We start from the raw sequence: 12,961 nt of genomic DNA, 5'->3' as shown, positions 1-12,961 counted from the left end.
AAGGCCACCAGCTCTGATGAACCAGTTGCACATTACTCTAATCAGGATAGCTCTGTTTACTGGCTTAAGTCAATAGTACCTCTCATGGCGGGACACTGCACAATGCATTGCCTCAAGGTGGAGGCCCTGCTGGTCCCCTTCACACTCTTAAATGAATCATTCCTCATTACTCCTACCACATCCTTGAATCTCACCCAAGATTTATGCATAGAAAATGATGACCTGGAACCCTGCAACTTGCATCCCTCCCTCTTGAGACTTTCCTTACTACTAAACATACTGTACACAGTCAGAAGGATGAGGACCCAGAGAGAAACAGGTGTTTCAAATTTCTGTTCATTTCAGTGGAATTAACCTTCTCTTTTCTATAAGTTCCTGTTAAACTTTTAGAATTGGAGCCCCAAAGTCATTCTGAAGATTTTGGAAGCTCAGTTAAAGTTTTAAAGGTGCTTATAACTTTCTGAAGAGCGTTAAGGTCATTGGAGCTCCACACTCAAAACTGCACCGAACACAAACACCACCACACTAATGTGCCTGGAGACTCTAACTCACCTAGACAGGCAGTGTTCACACATTGTCAAAGTGAACAGTACCTGTACACTGCTTCTACTAAGTCACTTCAGTCATGTCCGACTCTGTGTGACCCCAGAGATGGCAGCCCACCAGGCTCCCCCTTCCCTGGGATTCTCCAGGCAAGAACACTGGAGTGGGTTGCCATTTCCTTCTCCAGTGTATGAAAGTGAAGTGAAAGGGAAGTCGCTCTGTCATGTCCAACTCTTAGCGACCCCATGGACTGCAGCCCACCAGGCTCCTCCGTCCATGGGATTTTCCAGGCAAGAGTACTGGAGTGGGGTGCCATTGCCTTCTCTGGTATCTGTATGGGTAGGGCACTAAACACAAAAAATATGTAATGCGTAGGCACACCCCAATCCCCTTCATCATCTTCTATTTAGCTTCTGTATCTCTTGCTTCCACATCCTGATGGCTCTCTGCATGATGTATCCACACACCAAAGGACTATCCACCGAGGTTTGCATTCTTTCCCATTCTCAGGCACTGTCCCTTTCGACCCCCTTTATACTTACTTCAGATGTAGGAGAATCAGAGATAGAAAAGAATCTCAGATTTCTGTATTCTCCTCATATGTATCATCTTATCCTCTGTAAACTCTTGGGGTTCTCATTGTGAGGAGAGGACCACTGACATCTTCCCGAGGATGCTAGAGGCACAGATGACTCCAGGGTCATTATGACATCAAGACAGGAAGCTCAAGGACCCCATGCAAGTCCATGCACATCACTGGTCCAGACGCCACCATAAAAGATCTTCTTGTGAGCCTTAGTCTGCCTAGGCAGATGCGCTTACGAGGAATCTATGTCAACAGCACCTTGATGAGCAGGGCATGGTATACAGCTTGGCCTCAAGCTGGAGGACCTGCTTAGTGCACTTCCCAGGCTCTTCTTCAATTTTCTTGAGTCTTCCCACCATACCTTGATTCCTGCACTGAAGATTTAATTTCAAGTGTTGAAAAAGTTGTCCCACTGCCCTCAAATTTGCATCCCAGCTCTTTGAAGATGTTGTCACCTTCTATGTGTATCTAAACAGATATGAGAATCATAGGAAGAAGCTCAATCTCTTGTAATTTCTTCCCTTATCTACCCTGTAGGTAGATGATATTAGAAAAACATTCAAGCACTGGAAGCATCCTCAAAGACCTAGATTCCACATGGCTCCCTGTACCCTCACGATACCTTGCAAAATACCGAAGGGGACATATGCAGTTCCAACACTAAAACTGCTCCATCGTCAACCACAAATCATGTTCCTTGTGAGCCTTATTCAACCCACACAGATACTGATTACATGAGATGTACAAGACAGCCCCTGTCAAGGCAGGGTATTTCACACAGCTGGGCTGTTACTGATTCCTCAACCCAAGAACTGAGCTGTATTAGAAGCAGCTATGATCCCTCTGCATCACATAGTAATGTCTTCATGCAAGATATATCCAGACCCCAAGAGAATATCTACCCACTGATTGTACGATGCATCTCTCCTTCACTAGATATCCACCATCTACTTCACTATGCCTACTTGAGATACACAAAAACTGAGAGACAGAAATAAACTCCCCCAGTACTTCTCTCTTCTCCTCTTAGAAATCGTCTAGCCTCCTGAAAAATCTTTATGGTCACATGGTGTGGATCAGACCAATGAAATCATCCTAGGATGTGTGAGCCCCATGTCATTAGAAGGACAGGCAGCTCAGTGAAACCTGTAACTCCATCCACATCACCGGTCCAGAATCCACCACAAATGGTGTTCTGGTGAGATTTACACTATCTAGCTGCAGCACAGTACAGCAATTCTACATGAACTGCACCTGTCTGGACAGGGCACTGCACACAGCAGGGCTTCCAGGTGGAGGACTGCTCATTGACATTCAAACACACACATCATTGCTCCTCATACCTTGATGGTACAACAAATATCTACTGATTTCCCTTTCAAACATGGGCACAATCTCATTCAAATTGCATTGCTTCTCCTTCAGAATCTCTTCAGTTGGTCTACAGGTACCTGGAGAAATACGTGAAAATAGGGTAAATTATTAGCAAGCAATGTGGAAGTGATTCTACTAGCATTTATCTTTCCATTCTCTACTTTATACATGGTCACATTTTCAGATCTGAACTACCAAGATCATAGTCAATGTATGTTTGACACCTCTGTGTCTTTCAGAGCCTCCCTGGTATCTTGGAATACAATCACCTGGAGCCCCACACCCATCCATTGTTCAAGGCCACCAGTCTTGATGATGCAGTGGCACATTACTCTACCCAAGAAGGCTCTGTTTACACTTCTTTAAATGATGACTATACCCATCATTTTGCTATGGACATAGAAAAGCTTGACCCATGGCCCACCAACATGGTTTTCATCTGTCTCATGTTTTCCTCATGTTTTCTATGTTTTCCAACCCTGGTCCAAAGGCTACCTATAATAAACATCCAGTTGCACAGTACTTACCTCTCTAGGTGGGTCACGGCACACAGTATGTCCTCAAGGTGGAGGCCCTGCTTGCCCACTTCACACTCTCAAATGAAACATTCCTCAGTACTTTTGCCACATCCTTGGACCTCACCAAATTTATGAATAGAACTTGAAAATGTTGACCCACAGCCCTCCAACTTGCTTCCTTCCCTCACTAGACCATTCTCACTGTTTCTACATACTGTACACATTCAGAAGGATGAGGATCCAGAATGATAAAAGTTTTTCAGATTTCTCTTTGTTTGGAAGCAAGTACCCTTCTCTTTTCTAACCTGTACCTATTCAACTGTTATATATGGAACTCATATGTCATACTGAATACTTCAGAATCCTGTGTTTTAAGGTTGCTCCTAACTTTCTGGAGGGAGCTAAGGACACTAAGAGCTCCATACTCAAAACTTCACCCGATCAAATAACACTACACCAACGTGCCTGGAGAGTCTTATTCACCAGAGGGGAACTGTTCACAAATCGTCAAAGTGTACAATATCTGTCTGTGTAGGGCACTACATGCAGGAATTCTTTAATGTGTAGGCAAAATCCAGTCCCGTTTATCCTCTCCCAAGTATCTTCCATATCTCTTGCCTCCACATCCTGACAGCTCTATACATAATATATCCAGAAACTGAGGGAAATCCATCCACCTTGTGAATCCTTTATCCATCCTCAGGAACTGCCCCTTCATTCCCCTTTATACATCCTTTAGATGTATGAGGACCAGAGGAAGATAAACATCTAGTATTTCTCTCTTTTCCTCATTTCTATCATCTAACCCTCTATAAATTCTCAGAGGTCACATTTTGAGGAGAGGACCACTGACAACTTCCCGAGGTTGCTAGAGGCACAGATCACTCGAGGGTCATTATGACATCAAGGCAGGCAGCTCAAGGACCCCTGCAACTCCATGCACATCACTGGTCCAGATGCCACCACAAATGATGTTCATGTGAGCCTTACTCTGCCCACGCAGGTGCGTTTACAGGGAGTCTATGTCAACAGCACCTGGGTGGCCAGGGCATGGCATACAGCATGGTCTAGAGCTGGAGGAATGCCTTAGTGCACTTCCCATGCTCTTCTTCCATTTTCTTGTGTCTTGCCACCTTACCTTGAACATCACAAACAAGTTTAGCTCCAGTTGTTGAAAAAGTTGTCCAACTACCTTCAAACGTGCATTTCACCTCTTTGAGGAACTTGTCACCTTCTATGCATATCTGCACAGAGATTGGGGACTATGGAAAAAGTTCACTCTCTTACAGTTTCTTACCATTTCTAACCTGTAGGTGCAGATGATATTAGAAATATTCAAGCACTGGAAACACCCTAAAATGCATAGAATCAACATGCCTCTCTGGATCCTCATGACACTTTGGCAAGTTCAGTTCAGTCACTCAGTTGTGTCCGACTCTTTGCAACTCCATGGACTGCAGCATGCCAGGCCTCCCTTGGTAATGCCATCCAGTCATCTCATCCTCTGTCATCCCCTTCTCTTCCTCCTTTCAATCTTTCCCAGCATCAGTGTCTTTTCCAATGAGTCAGTTCTTTGAATTAGGTGGCCAAAATATTAAAGTTTCAGCTTCAGCATCAGTCCTTCCAATGAATTCCTTGGGATGGACTGATTTCCTTTAGGATGGACTGGTTGGGTCTCCTTGCAATCCAAGGGACTCTCAAGAATCTTCTCCAACATCACAGTTCAAAAGCATCAATTCTTCAGTGGTCAGATTTCTTTATAGTCCAACTGTTACATCCATACATGTCAACTGGGAAAACCATAGTGTTGACTAGATGGAACTCTGTAAGCAAAGTAATGTCTCTGCTTTTTAATATCTTGTCTACATTGGTCATAACTTTTCTTCCAAGGAGCAAGTGTCTTTTAATTTCATGGCTGCAGTTATCATCTGCAGTGATTCTGTAGCATCCAAAAAATAAAGGCTCTCACTGTTTCCATTGTTTCCCCATCTATTTGCCATGAAGCGATGGGACCAGGTGCCATGACCTTAGTTTTCTGAATGTTGAGTTTTCAGCTGACATTTTCATTCTCCTCTTTCATTTTCATCAAGAGGCTCTTTAGTTCTTCTTCACTTTCTGCCATAAGGGTGCTGTCATTTGCATATCTGAGTTATTGATATTTCTCCTGGCAATCTTGATTCCAGCTTGTGTTTCATCCAGCCCAGAATTTATCATGATGTGCTCTGCATATAAGTTAAATAAGCAGGGTGACAATACACAGCCTTAACGTACTTCTTTCCCGATTTGGAACCAGTCTGTTCCATGTCCAGGTCTAACTGTTGCTTCCTGATCTGCATACAGAATTCTCAAGAGGCAGGTCAGCTGGTCTGGTATTTGCATCTTTTTCAGATTTTCCACAGTTTGTTCTGATCCACACACTCAAAGGCTTTGGCATAGTCAATAAAGCAGAAATAGATGTTTTTCTGGAACTCTCCTGTTTTATCTATGATCTGACACATGTTGGCAATTTGATCTCTGGTTCTGCTGCCTCTTCTAAAACCAGCTTGAACATCTGGAACTTCACAGTTCACATATGGTTGAAGCCTGGCTTGGAGAATTTTGAGCTTTACTTTGCTAGCATGTGAGATGAGTGCAATTGTGCAGTAGTTTGAGCATTCTTTGGTATTGCCTCTTTGGGATTGGAATGAAAACTGACCTTTTCCAGTCCTGTGGCCACTGCTGAGTTTTCCAAATTTGCTGGAATGTTGAGTGAAACACTTTCACACCATTATCTTTTAGGATTTGAAATGACTCAACTGGAATTCCATCACCTCCACTAGCTTTGTTCATAGTGATGCTTCCTAAGGCCCACTTGACTTCACATTCCAGGATGTCTGGCTCTAGGTGAATGATCACACCATCATGATTATCTGGTTGTGAAAATCTTTTTTGTACAGTTCTTCTGTGTATTTTTGCCACCTCTTCTTAATATTTTCTCCTTCTGTTAGGTCCATACCATTTATATCCTTTATTCTGCCAAACTTGGCATGAAATGTTCCCTTGGTATCTCTAATTTTCTGCAAGAGATCTTTAGTCTTTCCCATTCTATTGTTTTCCTCTATTTCTTTGCATTTATTACTGAAGAATGTTTTCTTATCTCTCCTTTCTATTCTTTGAAACTTTGCATTTTAATGGGTATATTTTTCCTTTTCTCCTCTGCCTTTCAATTCTCTTCTTTTCACAGCTATTTGTATGGCCTCTTTGGGAAACCATTTTGCCTTTTTGTATTTCTTTTTCTTGGGGATGGTCTTGATCCCAGCCTCCTATATAATGTCATGAAAGAAAGTGAAGTCACTCAGTCATGTCCAACTCTTTGCAACCCCATGGACTGTAGCCCACCAGGCTCCTCCGTTCATGGAATTGTCCAGGCAAGAGTACTGGAGTGGATTGCCATTTCCTTCTCCAGGGGATCTTCCCGACCCAGGGATCGAACCCAGGTCTCCTGCATTGCAAGCAGACACTTTACTGTCTGAGCCACCGGGGAATCCCACAATGTCACGAACCACTGTCTATAATTCTTCAGGCACTTTGTCTATCAGATTTAATCCCTTGACTCTATTTCTCACTTCAACTCTATAATCCTATGGATTAAAGATGTACTGAGCATGGCCCCACCCATGTGAACAAGACCCAGTTTCCCCCTCACATTGGCAAGCAGCCAAGGACATATGCAGCTCCAACAACAGAACTCTTCCTAGGTCAACCACAAACCATGTTGCACGGGAGCCTTACTCTATCCAGACAGATACTGATTACATGAGAACTACAAGATCAGTACCTGTCTAGGCAGGGGATTGCACACAGCAGGGCTGTCACTGATTAATCAACCCAAGACTCTGGGCTGTCTTTGAAGCACTTAGGATCTCTCTGCATCACATCCTGATGGCTCCATGCAAGATATATCCATGAGAATATCCACCCACAGATTATAACCTGCATCTCTACTTCACCTGATATCCAGCATCCACTTCACTATGCCTACTTAAAATGTATGAAAACCGAGACAAAGAGGGGAAAAAAAAAAAAAAAAAAACCTCTAGTATTTCTCTCTTCTCCTCTTAGGAATCATCTTGCCTTCTGAAAATTCTTTGTGTTAACATTGTGCAGATAGGACCAATGAAGTCATCTTAGGATACCTAAGACACAGATGACTCCCTGGGTCATCATGGTATAAAGACAGGCAGCTCATCCCCATCATTGGTCCAGAAGCCTTCAAAAATGATGCTCTTGTGAGCCTTACTCTATCCATCCACGGCACAATACACTGATTCCACATGAACTGCGCCTGTCTGGGCAGGGCAATGCACACAACAGGGCTTTCATGTGGAAGATTGCCCTGTAACCCTCATCCCCACACGTAACTTTGCTCATCATATCCTGATTCTACAGCAAAGATATTCCTATTTCCCTTAAAACTTGGACACCCTGTCATCCAATTTGCATTTCTTCTCCTTGATAATCTCTTCTTCTGGAGAATCTCTTCAGCTGGCCTACAGGTATCTGAAAAAAACATGTGAGAATAAGGGAAAAGATCAGCAAGCAAGATGAATGTGATTCTATTTTCACTTATTTTTCTATTCTCTAATGTATACATGTGCACATTTTCCAATCTGGACTATGGAGATCATAATCAACATATGTTTGATATCTCTATGGTTTCCAGGTCCTTCCTGACATCTTGGAGTCATATCACCTGGAGCCCCACACGCACCCCTAGTCCAAAGGCCACCAGTAATGATGAACCAGGTGCACAGTACTCTACCCAGGAAGGCTGTGCTTACAGGTAGTTGAAGTCAACACACTTCTGTAGGCAGGGCATGGCACACAGCATGGCTTCAATGTGGTCACCCTGCTTTTCCCCTTTACATTCTTGAATGAGACATTCCTCATTATTCCAACCAAGTCTTTGGATATCTCCCAAGATTTATGCATAGAACTTGAAAATGGTGACCTACAGCCCTCCAGCTTGCATCCCTCTTTCACTACACTGTCCTCACTACTTCAACGTACTGTACACACTCAGAAGAATGAGGACCATGAGAGTAATAGGTGTTTCAGATCTCTCTTCATTTCAAAGGAATTACCATATTCCTTTATAACCTGTACCTGTTCAACTTTAGAAATGGAATTCATAAGTGATATATAAGATCTTAGAGATGCAGGTGTTATAAGGGTGCTCATAACTTTCTGGAGGGAGCTAAGGACACTTGGAACTCCAAGCTCGAACTTCCCACAACACAAATAACACCACATTAACATTCCTGGAGAGACTTACTCACTCAGGGAGGCACTGTTTACACACTATAAAAATGAATAGTACCTGGCTGGGTAGGGCACGACACACAAAAGTCTTTACTGTGTAGGAAAAACCCATTCCATTATACTCTTCCAAGTAGCATCAATATCACTTGCTTTTGAATCCCGATGGCTCCATGCAGGATACCTCCACATACTGAGGGTATACCCACACATTTTATGAATCCCTTATCCAAACTAAGGGGTTATCCCCTTCAATACACTTTATACTTACTTTAGATGTGCGAGGGCCTAGAGAAAGAAAACCATCTCGTACGTCTCTCTTCTCCTCATACTTATGATTTTAACATCTCTAAGTTCTGCATGTCAAATTCTGAGGAGAGGATGAATGAAATCTTATTGAAGATGGTAGAGGCACAGATGATTCAAGGATCATTATGACCTCAAGGCAGGCAGCTCAAGGAATCCTGAGACTCGACACACGCCACTGGTCCAGAGTCCACCACAAAAGATGTTCTTGTGAGCCATACTCTACCTAGAAGGTCCGGTTCACACAGCATCTATGTGAACTCAAACAGTGTGTGAAGGGCAAAGCACACAGAAGGACTTGCAGGAGGAGAACGTGCCCATTCACCCTAACAACCACACATACTGCTGCTCATCATGCATATTCTGATGCTACAACAAACATATATCCAACTACCATCAAAATATTGATCCTCTGTCATCCAACCTGCATCTCCTCTCCTTGAGGATATGTTCAGCTGGTCTATATGTATCTAGAGATATATGTGAACACAGGTAAATGCACAACAATCAAGGAGAATGTGATTCTAGTAGCATTAATTTTTCCATTCTCTACATTATACATAGTCACATTTTAGATGGGGACTACTGAGATCATAATGGAGGTATGTTTGACACCTAGGTGGCTTCCTGGCCCTCCCTGATATCTTGGACTAATATCATCTAGAGCCTGACACCCATCCATTGTCCATAGCACACCAGTCATGGTGATGCTGTTGCATGTTACTCTACTCAGGAAGCATCTGATTACAGGTTCTTTAAGTGGTTACTACACAAAACATTTAGCTATGCACCTAGAAAAAGTTGACCCACGACTAACAAACGTGGATCACCCTTCTTGCAGGACCTCATCACCTGACCTATGTGTATCTGTACCAGGATGAGGTATCTTGGGTAAAAGCTCACTCCTTTTAGTGCCTTTTCTACTAGGATCTGCGATTCCATTATCTAACCTATAGGTGCTGATGTTATTAGGAATACTCAAGCACTGGAAGCACCCTCAAAATGCCTACAAACCGGGTGGCTCCCTGGAACCTCAAGATATCATGGAAACCAGCAGACACATGCAGCTCCAACAATAGAACTGCTCCAAGGTCAAGCAAAAATCATGTTCCCAGTGAGCCTCACTCTACAAAGACAGGGAAGGAGTAGACGAGGTATACATGATCAGTTCTCTAGGCAGGGCACTGCAAACAGCACAGATCTCAAATATGGATTAACCCAAGACTCCAGGCAGTCATACAGGTAATTATGAACTCTCCACCTGCTGCATTCTATAGGATTCACACAACATAGATCCAGACCCCTAGAGTCTATTCACCTACCTATTGTAACCTGAATCCCTCCTTCAATAGGTATCCATCATCCACGTCTCTATGCCTTCTGGATATGTATGAAACCCGAGACAGAGAGAGAAGACCTCTAGTATTTCTGCCTCCTCTTCTTAGGAATCATCTTGTCTTCTAAAAATCTTTGTGTTCACATCATGCAGAAAGGACCAATGACATAATCCTGAGGATGCCTCAGCCACAGATGACTCCCCAGCTCATCACGATATAAAGGAAGGCAGTTCAGTGAAACCTACCAATCCATCCACATCACTTGTCCAGATCCATCAAAAACGAAGTTCTTGTGAGCCTTACACTACCCATTCAAGGAACAGTAAACCAATTGTACACGAACGGCACCTGGATGGGCAGGCCACTGCACACAGCAGAGCTTCTGGGTAGAAGATTGCCCTTTCACATTCACAACCCCACATAACTTTGCTCATCATATACTGATGCTGCAACAAAGATTTACCAATTTCTCTTGAAATCATGGACAGACTGTCATCCAACATGCATCTCTTCTCCTTGAGAATTATTTCAGCTGGTCTACAGGTATCTGGAGAAACATGTGAACATAGGTTAAATGATCAGCAAACAAGGTGAATGTGATTCTAGTAGCATTTACCTTTCCATCCTCTACATTATACAGGATCACATTTTCAGATCTGAAAAACTGGGCTCAAAATCTAGGGATGTGTGACAGGTCTGTGGCTTCCAGGGGCTTCACAATACCTTGGAATAATATCACCTGGAGCCACACACCCATTCAACTTCCAAGGCCACCAGGAATGGTGATGCACTTAAGTATTATTCTACCCAGGAAGGCTGTGTTCACACTTCTTTAAGTGAGGACAACACTCAATGTTGAGTCGAGGAAATAAAAAGTTGACCCATGGACCAGCAACATGGTTTGCACCTATCTCAGGGTCTCTTTCCGAGTTCTATGCTTATCTGTTAAGGATGAGGTACCATGGGTAAAAACTGATTCCCTTTAGTTTTTCTCTCTCTCTCTTTTTTTCTAAATCATAGCTACTCATGCTATTGGGAATATTTCAGTATTCAACAGCTTCTCAAAATGTAAGGATCCATGTGGCTCCCCAGACCTCATGACATCATGGCATGCACACAAGGGACACAGCACCTCCACCACTAGAAATCAGAGACTAATGAAATCACACTGAAGATTCCTGAGACCGGGGGAACACCAGTGTCTTCATGGCTTTTCCATAGCAGAAACAAACACACCTGGATCTCCACCATTATGCTGCATACAGTTGTCAGCACGGTGTGTCCTCTTGAGCATTTTCGACAGAAACATGCACTGGTGCCATGAAACAGAATGGAGCAGCTCCTGTTTTACAAGGAACTCTACCCAGAAGGGCTTTCTGTGGAGGATCTACCCAAGCCCCTACTCTCTCTGAGGAGCAGCTACAACCTCTGTCCCCATCACGCCCATGACTGCAATCAGGATATTTCCAGCTTCTGGACATAACAATGAGCTGATTTTCATTCTCATCCCTCCCTGAGTGACTGTCCACTCTTCACAACCCTATGCTCGTTTGAGATATATGGAAGTGATGAGTGAGAAAAGACGTATCTTTAATTTCTCTCTTCTCCAAATATGTACTTCTTTCCCTCTGTATGCTATCTGCGGTCACATTGTGAGGAGATGACCAATGAAATCCTCTCGAGGATGGTAGAGGCACAGATGCCTCAAGGGTAATTATGACATCAAGGAGGCAGCTCAATGACTCCTGTGATTCTGGGCATGCCAATGGTCCAGAAGCCACCAAAGAGATGTTTTGTGAGCGTTATTCTACCTAGACAGGCCAGTTCACACAGGACCTAGGTGAACTCAACCTATCAGGGCAGGGCACTTCAACCAGGAGGTCTTGCAGGAGGAGAACTTGCCCTTTCACCCTAACATCCACACATACTGCTGCTCATTATGCATATTCTTATGCTACAACAAACATATATTCAACCACCATCAAAACATTGATGCTCTGTCATCCAACCTGCATCTCCTCTCCTTGAGGATATGTTCAGCTGGTCTACACATATCTAAAGATATATGTGAACACAGGTATATGCACAACAATCAAGGTGAATGTGATTCTAGTAGCATTAATTTTTCCATTCTCTACATTACATATAGTCACATTTTCTGATGTGGACTACTGAGATCATAATCGAGGTACGTTTGTCACCCAGGTGTCTTCCTGTCCCCCCCCCCGATATTTTGGACAAATATCACCTGGAGCCCCACACCCATCCACTGTCCATAGCCTACCAGTCCTGTTGATATTGTTGCACATTACTCTACTCAGGAAGCCTCTGTTTATAGGTACTTTATTTTTTTTTGACATATGCACATGGATTATATTTATCAATAGATTAATTACCTTACATATTTACAGGCTCAATGGATTACAGGAGAGGCAGTATCACAAAAGTTAAAGAATCTTTTCTGAATGTTAAAACATGGCTGTAATGTGTACTGAACTATACCTCTCCAGAGTTTATTTTTAAAACAATTATTTATTTATTTTTGGCTGTGCTGTGTTTATAGGTACTTTAATTGGTGACTACACCAAGCATTTATCTATGCATCTAGAAAAATTTGACCATGACTATCAAACGTGGATCACCCTCTCACAGTGTCTCATCACCTGACCTATGTGTATCTGTATCAGGATGAGAGAGCTTGAACAAAAGCTCACTCTGTTTAGTTCCTTTTCTACTAGAAAGTGTGATTCCATTATCTAACCTGTAGGTGCTGATGCTATTAGGAATACTCAAGCACTGGAAAGTGAAGTGAAAGTGAAGTTGCTCAGTCGTGTCCGACTCTTTGCTACCCTATGGACTATAGCCCATCAGGCTCCTCTGTCCATGGGATTTTCCAGGAAAGAATACTGGAGTGGGTTGCCATTTCCTTCTCCAGGGGATCTTCCCAACCCAGGGATCGAAACCAGGTCTCCTGCATTGCAGGCGGATGCTTTAACCTT

This window comes from Bos grunniens, chromosome X (genome assembly GCF_055505025.1).
Source record: "Bos grunniens cultivar Pamir isolate PY7600 chromosome X, Bosgru_T2T1.0, whole genome shotgun sequence".
Taxonomy (NCBI): domain Eukaryota; kingdom Metazoa; phylum Chordata; class Mammalia; order Artiodactyla; family Bovidae; genus Bos; species Bos grunniens.
The sequence above is the reverse complement of the archived record's forward strand: the minus strand, read 5'-3'. Positions refer to the sequence as shown.